This window comes from Maylandia zebra, linkage group LG11, assembly GCF_041146795.1.
Source record: "Maylandia zebra isolate NMK-2024a linkage group LG11, Mzebra_GT3a, whole genome shotgun sequence".
Classification (NCBI taxonomy): domain Eukaryota; kingdom Metazoa; phylum Chordata; class Actinopteri; order Cichliformes; family Cichlidae; genus Maylandia; species Maylandia zebra.
In genome coordinates, this window is record NC_135177.1 from 31,879,853 (window position 1) to 31,891,059 (window position 11,207).

Here is an 11,207-nt window from a genome sequence, read left to right on the forward strand (position 1 = left end):
CGAGTGCGCATCGTCTTCATAGACAATCTTCGTAAGCACATGGAAACTTCTTCGGCGTTGCCGTCTTAATGTCGTGTGCAAGCAGCCCCACATGCTGGTGGTACTGTGGTAATAGACGTGGTGGTAGACGCATCCCGAGTATTTCACAAAAACAGGTATATACAGGAATATATGTTAAAGTATTATTATTATTATTATTATTATTATTATTATTATTATTATTATTATTCCATGGTAATAGTGACCAATTTCACCTCAGAGATGCACCTGCACACTCCAGTCTTCATCTCCAGAGACACATTTTTTCCTCTGACATTTTTTTTTACATCTAGCATTTAAATAAGTTCCAACAGTGATATGAAATCTATATCTAGCAGCCCACAAAAGTGAAATGAAAAACTGCAATTAAATATTTCTATTTGCTATGCATTTTTAAAACTGTCATTTTGCATCTCTTTTGCCGCTTGAATGTCAATCAGTATTGGCTTATTATTAATCAATTAAAGATCTGAAGATTGAATCTCTGCACATTCATCACTCAGCACATCCTTCTTCATCATTTTTATTTTATGTCTTGCTCTGTTTAAACTTAATGACAGATTCTATTCATGGTGAAGCACTTCTGAGGGAATACTCATTAACCTTTGGGTTGTTCTGCCTCAACAATTCTCATCACACTGGAGGTTTCCAAAATTTTGACATCAGTCAGCTGATAAGTCTTTGTGAAACATACAGTTTTGTTGCTATATTTGATGTTGTTGCCGTCCAAATTTAAGGAACGGTTTGTGTTGAAATGCAGAAAGCCTGATTACATAATGTGTGTGTGTATATCAAGTCATCCATCTTACATTCACGATTCAAGCAACCAGCTCGGTCTAGTTAAACTGGGAAACAGAACTAAAGCCACCGGACATTTTTCCAATCAGCAGGTGGCACTGTGTAACTCTCACACAACTCAACACCAAAGAGATCACTACAGTAAATGCAATGAAACTGCACGTGATGACATTATCGCAGTGCCTGTAAAATTACCGGCAAAAGCAGACAGCTCATTAGCTGCCTGATTCTGATTTGCTGAATTTATTCAATTACTTCTTTTCTTTTTATTTCCACTAATTTCAATCCTGACTGCCTGAAGGTATTTTAGATCAAACTTACATATCCAGTAGAAATACAGGCGCATGTTGTGTCCAGAGGATGAATATCTAAAGTTTCTTTGGTTTTCACTAACTTGAAATAAAGAAAAGGCAAAAACATTAAAGAAAAATTGCTTCAGTCCACATGAACACTGAGCTTTAAAGTCAAAGATCTCCACTGGAGGGATGAACACAATTTTTTCATGATGTATTCCCTGATTTGGTGTTTTGATAGTGGTGGTGAACAACACTGTCTGACATGGAATTTCCAAACATCCCATAGATGTTCAGCTTAGTTGACATCTGGTGACTGTAAAGTCGACACCATGAGCCACATAATTTTCACCATTCAGTGACCCCTTGTGCCCTGAGGATGGTGGCAGACTGCTTCCTTCAGGATAGAAGCATTGATTTAATGATAGGATGAAGGTGATCACTGAGAACAAATTTTGTATTGGTTTGCAGTGATGTGAGCCTTGGCAACAAAACACTGCAGAAAAATAAACCTCCCGGATAACTTCATCGAAGTGATTCAAGGGTTCAGTTTTTCTTTTCATTTGTCTCTATTTCAGCTGCAGATGCCCTGAGTTATTCACCAGCTAGGGGTTAAATGGGTTTGCCTGTCTGCTACTTTTGAAATTGGTTCAGCTGAGTTTTTCTCTTTGGGAACAGCTGCCTGCTGCGGCCAAACATGATGTAATGAGAGCAGCGAGACGACCGAAACAGTAAAGCTGCGGGCAGAGAAACAAAACATCGAGCTTAAGATGCTAAGAAGGCTTCAAAAACTTACATGGATAATAAGTGATGGCTTCCTAACGGCGTGCCTTTAACAATACATGTGGATATTATTTATTTTTAAGTCAAGTATTCATTCGTGTAGTTTTGAAATAAGTGATAAAGATTGTGTACTTTAACACTTAACAGTTTAGCAGTTTAAACAAAGCTCTTTTGTTTTATATTCATTTCCACCAGTTCTCTGGACACACCAGCTCGAAAATCTTAACCACTTAAATAATCAGCAAGATATAAAAAAATATATATTTAGTCCAGTAATTAGTCATCAAGTGAGAAGAGTAATACAAAGAAATCCAGTAAGTTTTTATTGACTTGTTTGGTGAAATGACCATTTGGTCTGGCGTAACTGTTTGAGGACTGACACAAATACAAATAAATAAATAAATAAATACAAGTTTCTGCCTCTGTGAAGGTTGTCGGCAGCCTTTGTGGATTGAGACCATCAGAAGGTCACTGGTCTGATTCCCATCGTCCCTGAAGTGTTCCCAAGAAAAACAGTAAATAGCACAATGCAGTGTAGCTGTAAACTTTAAAGTATAAAGAGACTTAAAAAAAAGTTTTATTAATGTTTTTTTGTGCTTCTGTAATTACTTTAATATAAATATTTAAATATATAAATATTTAAAACAATGTAAACATATCTGAAATAAATTCCCAAATATTATTACTATATTTTATTCACTGCTTGATGTTTGCATTCATGTCACTGCATATAATCTAATACATATCCAAATGCTCTTTCCCCCTTCCAGAAGACATCGTGCATTTAGCTTTTCTCAGCTGAGGACAGTTTATAATTCTTGGAACTCCAGAGTTTGTCGCCCTCCCCTGCGTTATAATAATCCAATCTGATCCAACCTTGGAAGCAGATCAGCAAACACTATTTTGTGAATTTCAATTTCCCTGAATGAAAGATTTTCATTAACTCCAAAAACAAGTAAAATGCACATTCACAGAACCTTTTTCAAGATGACAGTGAAATGTACAAGGAACAGGTCATCAGGGGTTGTACGGGTTAAGTATCCATGTCCTGTACCCTTGTTGCTCATTGGTGATGGAGGCTGGCAGAGAGGGAGTACTGATGGGGTTACAGATAGAACAAGGAGAAGAAGCTGGGTACAGGGCATCCGCCCACTTTAAAACTCGACCTTTAGCTTTGCTGGGGCCATTAACAGTCCTGGGACTTGGCCCGTTGGTGATGTGTGGTTTGGTGTTGGGCATCCTGTAGAGGTAAACGTCATAGTGTGCAACAGGTCCTTTGGAAGGTTTCAGCTTGACGTTCTTGTTGAGGTGGAGCTCCAAATTGATGGTCACCTTACAGTGCAGAAATAGACTGGTTATTAATACGCAAATGTAGGAGTAAAGTAAGAGAGGTAATGCACAAAAATATTAACAACTAATTATTCTCCTGTTGAACATGTTTGCAAATTGTGTTTGTTCTCTTTAAAGCAGACTGGATACATCTGATTTATAGTATTTTATTAGAGATGCATAGTAAATAGTTTGGTCAATTACATGATAATTTGACATGAAATCAAAAGTATGCAATTAAATTGTTTAGTCTCGAGTATTTGTTTGAGTTTAAATATTTAAATATTTGTTTAGAGTACACAGTTAGAAGACAGGATCTCATGGTAAGTTAATAACTGAGGACCTGAAATAATTTTAGTTTCAATGATGCACAGCAGAAAATTAAGAAAATACATTTGCAGTTGGATACAACTTCAACGGTTCAGTTCTCGGATGGGGAACATTATTTGAATGTCATAGGCTCCACTTTTCCGCCCATGTTTCCAGTTTCTCTAAATCTATAAAGTCATGAAATAAAATACAAATTGCAATACAAAAAGTAACTAGGATTCATGCCTTTCGGACAATGTTTGCTTTGTTCCATCAATTTGTCTGCCTATGTAGTTTACAGGTGTAATGGGACAATGCCATCAAAAATCCTGCAGCAGTTTTGAGTGAGTAAATAATGCTAACCTGCAGGTAGTGACATCAGCTGCTGACACTTAAAGGGAATTAGACCAGCCACAATGGAAACCTCACAAAACCTTGCTTGTTTGTTTGGCTGTAAAGCTAATCTAAGAGTGACAAAAATACATCATCTGGGAAATATGAATGTCCACAACAAATTCTGTGCCAACCCAACAGATGACATTTCACCAGGTAAGTGTGAACTTACTTTGAGGCAGTGATTGATGAGATCAACAAACAAATTCTGATAATAGAACATAAGTTGAATAAATACACAGTGCAGTTTTATATTAAGATTTAAACACACACTCTCTCTCTCTGTCTCTGTCTCTCTCTCTCTCTCTCTCTCTCTCACACACACACACACACACACACACACACACACACACACACACACACTCCAAGACCTGATTACTGTCAGACCTGTTGAATCAAGAAATAATTAAGCAGAACCTGTCTGCGGGCTAAAAGACCTCAGAAAAAAACACGTAATGTCACAATCTAAAGAAACTTGCGAACAGATGAGAAAGAAACTTGTTGACAACTATCAGTCTGGAACGAGTTACAAGCCATTTGGCTTTGAAAGTCCAAAGAACCAGGGAATGCCCATTATCCACAATTGGAGAAAACTTGGAACAGCGGTGAATGTTGGCAGGAGTGGCCAAATCTACTCCAAAACTACTCCAATAATTTATGGTAAGTGATTGGCGATCACTTATAGGTTAAACAAGAGAACAACTTTCAGTGGGATCACGCTGGCCACAATGATGAGTGCTCGGACAACACTCTACTTTGAATCTCTTCACAGAAAGTGGAGATTGCGGCTATTTACAAATTACAGATGAAAGGGCCTAAAATAGAGACACAAGTGGTGGCTTGCTTTCCAAAGCCAAACTCAAAATCACCTTTTTGGTCACTTATGCTGAAGCAGACGTCTCAAGGAGTAGATTTTGGCAACACACACACACACACACACACACACACACACACACACACACACACACACACACACACACACACACACACACACACACACACAAGGAAAAGACAGATCCCGAAACAAAACACACAAAGCCCGACCACAACAACACATGAATAGGCCAAGACTTTATTTAGTCAGGGGGCCTCGTCTTCATCATCATCAGACTACACAGTCTCTGTTTAAGGAAACATTTGGGTCACATCACTCTTAGCTTTGTAAAAGTCACTGTTGCACGGCACTACGGGGCTGTCAACTGTTTCACTCACTCACTCACTCACTTGGAGGAACGGAGGACAGGGGGTGGGTTTCTCTGGTTGGGACTGGTAATGTATCACCACATTTCCATCATAAAAGGCCAGAGGGTCCTGTTCTGATCAACAGCATTCCTCAGAGCCTCATTAGTAAACTAGACGGTGCCAGAATGATTCATTTAGAAATCGGGGGTTGGTGGGTAAGACATGCTCTCTTACTCCCCCTCTTGCTTTCTGTCTTGTTTCTTTTGATTTCTGTCCTGCTTTTAATGCGGCTTTGTAAGGCACGCAGTACACTTGTGTATGCACGCATGTAGATTTCAATTGAGAGCACTGGGGCAGTTATCTGGTTGCTTCTACATGTGTGTCACTATATCTGTGTTTCGGTGTGAAAATGTGTGCACGTCGTGTTAATTTTAGCATTTCTGTGTACAGATACGTGCATGATTGTGTGTGTTTGAGTGTGCATGCCTCCTTCATGCACCCTACTATTTGTGTGCCTGCATCAGCCAATCACAACGGCCACTTCATGATCCTAGCACCATCATTCCACCGTACTGTCAGCCAATCGCAGCCTGCTGATGAATCCCAAGTCCCAGCAGGTTTGACTCTGAACAGAAGAGAAAAAAAATCTTCACATGCCTTCAACATGTTCACTGTTTTTTCTAGTTCCTTTGCTGCTGCCCCCATTTTACTGCTTGTACCCTTCATACATACTTTACACCTCTGATAGAGGATTTTCCCCATAATATGAAGTTAAAAAGAGCATTTGTTTTCCATTCTAGATAAAATGAAAGTGACTCGCTGCATTAATTCAAATGCTGTGTATTTTTGATGTTCTTGTCACTTTAAAAATGCACTCTTCTTATTAGCGGAACTTCTTTGTAGCATTTCAGAGAGAATGAAAGTGTTTTTCAATTTAAAAAAAAAGAAGAAAAAAAACATGCTGATAATGTTATAGATTATGCGATGGGACTTGAGACCCTTCCTGATTTAAAAAAAATGGGTCATAAGATTTTAAATAATCCATCCATCCTCTTATCTAATTCACTGTGGGGAAGCTGAGCCTATCCCAGCTATCAAACAGTGCTCCGTGGATAGGTCAACAGTGTGTTGCAGGCCTAACATAGAAAGATAAGTAACCATTCACTCTCATGGACATTTTAAGATCACCAATTAAGCTAACTAAATGCTTGTCTTTGGACAGTGAAGCTGGAGAGCAAAAGGTAAAATGTGAAAACTTAATGCAGAAAAATCAAAGGCAGCCAGTGTATTTGAACCCAGGAACAGTGCTAACCAGTGCGCCAATGTTTCCAGGTGAAAAACAGGGACTAAACACAGAAACCTTTACCAAACCCAGAAATGGAAAAGATTGGCTGACTGCTCTTCCTTAATTCTGTGTCAGTTAGTTAGTTGGTGGGGTAATTTTAAATAATGTGTAGGGCTATTTTGTTGTCTAATCGTGGATAGTTTACCCTTCTGTGGTAATTTGTGCTCAACAAATGAAATGAGGAGTCACAAACAAATTTGAGTTTAAAAAAAGAGAAGAAAACCTAGTGCAATTAAGCATGCATTTTTTCTAATGGCCACCAGGAGGCGAATCTGGTTTTGTAGAAATTAGCTGGAGAAAGATCCAAATGCCCACTATGGTCTCAGTAAACACTTTCCTGATGAGTTTATTGTCTCAATCCTTAGTTTCGAGTTTTAATGTTAATTTTGTGGATTATACACGAGTAACATAGACAAGTATCTATGATACTTGTGATACATGGTACGATTTTGGGGGTTATTATTGAAACATCGCAAAGTCTTTGGAGTTTCCTCAGTTCCTCACTCAGATCCAGCAATAGGATACTCCCTAGACAGGTTTCTAGTCCATCACAGGACAGAAAGACAGACAACCACATTCTCGGATTTACACCTACACACAAGTTCAGAGTTGACATTCAGTTCAGTTCAATTCAATTCAATTTTATTTATACAGCGCAAAATCACAACAACAGTTGCCTCAAGGTGCTTTTAAATTTTAAGGTAGACCCTACAATAATATCTACAGAGAAAAACCCAACAATTATATGACCCCCTATGATCAAGCACTTTGGCGACAGTGGGAAGGAAAAACTCCCTTTTAACAGGAAGAACCCTCTGGCAGAACCAGGCTCAGGGAGGGGCGGCCATCTGCCACGACCCAACAGACTTGTGACATGCAAGTCTTTGAATTGTTTTTAAATTTTTGTTTTGTGTTTCTCTTGAAAGACACTATAAACTAACACTAAAATTTGACGAGAGTCATGATGAGGACATTACAAAGTACAGTGGATATTTCAGCTGTAAGTGGTAGCTGGACAGCTGTGTTGGAGAGGATTAGGTTTGTCTGAAGAGATTGCAGGGTGCAACATTGAACCTAAAGTGGAGTTAAGAGCACTTTTAATGCTCTGATATTCTACAGTCTATTTCTAGATGACCGTAAAGCTGCATAAGAGTCGCTTAATCTGCCTCATCCATCCGTGTGTGTGTGTGTTTGTGTTTGTGCGTGCGTGCGTGTGAAGGCAGAGAAGGCTGGAGGTCACTGCATTTGGATCTCGTCTGCTCAAACTGTAGCCTCAATGTGGGTTTCCATGGCAATGACGCCCTCTGTCTGAAGATGCACAAAATCACTGCCAGCAGCAGATAAGTGAGAGTGAAGAACAGAAGGAGAGGAAAGAGAAGGGTGCGCGTATAACGGGAAAAGGGTTAGTGCACATGGAAAACACACATCCTCATGCAGGGCTAATATCTGCTTTAACTCAACAGGTTTCAGTCTTTTCTCAGAGGGATCAAGGGGCAGACTGTTAGCATCTTTCTGCTTAAAATCAGTCTCACAAAAATCTTCCAAGCTCCTATTATCATCCCACATACAGTGAAGCTTTGTGGAATACTTTGCGGCTCTGACCCTTGCCCTCGTTATCTAATTCCCTTGAACAACACAAACAAACACGACCTTTATGTATTACATAAGGGTACAGCTGGGAAAACATTCATTATTTTATAATACTGCTTCCTGATTTTGCAATAAATCATGTGTGCTTCTATTCAGCAATATTCAGGGTTATCTGAACTGTAGGTGTTTTATTTAATAGGACTTTATTTTGTTTTAGTTTTTGTGGTACACAGCTTTACTGTTTCCCATGTTTAGTGATATGTCTGACATTCCTAATAGTTTTTTGGATCATCGGATCATCTTCAAAAGGTTACTCACTGAAATAATTTGCTAATCCCTCATAATTGTGTACTACAGCTCTCAATTGAAAGCACTGGAGCAGTGTCCGTTGTGTCCTTGGGCAAGACACTTCACCCGTTGCCTACCGGTGGTGCCAGTGTCCGGCAGCCTCGCCTCTGTCAGTGCGCCCCAGGGTGGCTGTGGCTACAATGTAGCTTGCCATCACCAGTGTGTGAATGTGTGTGTGAATGGGTGGATGACTGCATGTGTAAAGCGCTTTGGGGTCCTTAGGGACTAGTAAAGCGCTATACAAATAGAGGCCATTTACAGCTGTTAACTGTGAGGAAGAGGATAGCACTGACAGGATAAGAAGAACTTAATGAATTAAATTATATCATTTACTTATTTGCCTTAAGAAAACAACGCTCACACTAAAGTTGTTTTTATGCCTTCTCTGGTATTGAAATGGTTTAGCCCCATAGCGCAAATCCAGTAGGCGAAAAGAAATAACACCAGACTATGAATGCTGCCCTGGAAAACCAACATCAACTAGTTCTGCATCTTGTCCAAATTCAGGTCAAGAAATGGTCCCCAGTTGGTGAGGTTCTCAGCATTTACTGGCTCAGGTCTACAAATTTAAAACCTAATGAAATCATGGAACTAGAACTGCGTCACTAGAACACACCCAAGTGCAATGACAGTATGCTTAAATAGTCCCCATAGAGACAGCATTTTGCAAACTGCTACAGCTACATGTGGATTATCCTCCTAATACATGCAGTAATGCATTTTCAAATGTATCTGCTTTAATCTTACCACAAAAAACAAAGATTTAAAGGTAAAGTAGACAAATATCTGTTACTGAATACTGCCTGAAAGGAAAAGATGCCACAGCAATGAGTAGGCATCACAAAGATGAAGACAAAAATAAACCAAATCATGAGAAAGAAAGAAATATTTAGCTGCTATTCTTTTGGATTGATCGTGGAAATCTATTATCCCTTTTATCTGCATTTTAGTTGCCATTAACTGAAGAAACATGCCTCATAAATAAGGTTCAGTCTGTCACAGTGTTACTCTCAGAGGGATGACGGCACCTCCCCCACCCTCCCTCGCTCGGTAATGTAATGCCCACTTGTTGCCATGGAGTCCAATGGTACTTTTGCCTTCACTTGCTTCAATTCAGAGGACCCTCCTTTAGTTTGTGTGCGTGTGTGTTTGAGCATGTGCAGTCATGTGCTACTGCATGTGCCAGCTTCCACAAGTGTGTATGATAGGCTGGCAGGAATAAAGAGAGTGATAATCACTGTTGCTGCTGTTTTTGTAGCTCACCGACTGCTGTTTCCTATTCTGTGCTTTTAAAAAGTCTTTTCATATACTTTTCAGGGGCTGAAATGCTCTCTTACCCCCGATCTATTTATTTGAAGAAAGAGAAGGGCATCCAAACCTTCCCCCACTCTCCACACAGCAGCACCCATCCAGCCTGGGAAGGATCCACCACAATACTGCTGTTTAACCCGTCTTTTTCTTCGTGATCCAAAAAAGAAACCTGACAAAAGGCTGCAGGCACTCCAGCCTCATCTGAGACCCAATCAGGGTCTTTTACAGCTCTTGGTAAATGTGTGTTTCGTTGTTACTGTACTTTTATTCTTGTGGAAATTACTTCACAAAAGTCACAAAAAACTGTCAAGATGCAACCCATAGAAAAAAAACGAATGATTTATGAATTTTCTCAAATGTAAAATATCAACATTTTAAAAGTTTAAACCCCCAGAACAAGAAAAACAAAGGAAGCTGTCACCTAGAATGATTTCAGACTTACCTTGACTGGCTTTACTGATTTTGTTGAAACTAAGCTTAAGACCTGACAAGAACATGCCTTGAAACACACAATACCTGATTTTGTTCAATCATTTCCAATCAAAAGGTTCTGTGGCTCCATCCATAAAAAGACCCTTCAAGGTCCTCTTCTTATGCACTTCTGAGCAACTTTTAGCACTAATGCTGATTTGACATTGCAACAGCCTTTGAATTTAATTTAGAAGAATCAGATGAAGTCACAGGGAACAAAAGTTTCCTAATAGTTTATGTGACCAGTCACAATTGTTTTGGTTCGGACAAAAAAAGTGAGCCTGGTTCAGGTTGTTTGTGCTGACTCTGAGGGATGAATTCAAGGTGTGCAACAACTGGTGAGAATAACAATGGCTTGTTCCTGATGCATCACCTTTAGGTGTGGACACTGCAGGATCATGAAGATCATGTCAGTCTGACACAGAGTGTTTACTCTCTGCACACGTATAATTGGTGAGAATAAGACTTAGAGGAAGCTGTCGTCACATAGCAGGAGTGCTGAAAGTGGCACATGCTCACATAAAGAGAAACCTGGAAGGGCCGTGGCCAATTTTAAATGATGCATGGTGATGTAGAAGGCTTTATATAAAGTATGAACGCAGCCTTGGGTAACCCAGTGGTTCTTGGAACCACATTGTGAAGCCAGTGCCATTTTCATGTTTTGAAACCAGATGTGATCATCAAGGTGTGGACGGTGTTTGCTCATATGTTAGTGACTAGACCGATGCTCTGTACATATGCAAGTGTACCTGTGAATATGTGGGGGCATCTGAAAAAAAAAATACAAGATTTACTAAAGTAGAGCTGAAACATTGGAATTGTGTGTGAACATTGAGGGATTATTTTTAAGAACTGTCTGAAAAATAAAAAATACAAATATTTTGTCAACCAAAAGCTATTGTAATAATTTCCTTTGTATTGCACTGTTTTTTGTCTATAGCAGATTTTACGGTAAATGTGAATGCAGCAGATGTGGGGGGTTTTCATCCCGAAGTGTTATTTATTCACAAGCGTGA

At 39.4% G+C, this 11,207-nt stretch overlaps 1 long non-coding RNA gene across 1 annotated transcript; it reads left to right on the forward strand.

The window, feature by feature from the left end:
* The first annotated feature begins 3,953 nt into the window (after positions 1–3,953).
* LOC143421114 (uncharacterized) lies at positions 3,954–11,085 on the forward strand. Its single transcript, XR_013100872.1, has 2 exons — positions 3,954–4,100; positions 9,727–11,085. It is a non-coding gene; the product is annotated as an uncharacterized LOC143421114 (long non-coding RNA).
* The last annotated feature ends 122 nt before the right edge of the window (positions 11,086–11,207 follow it).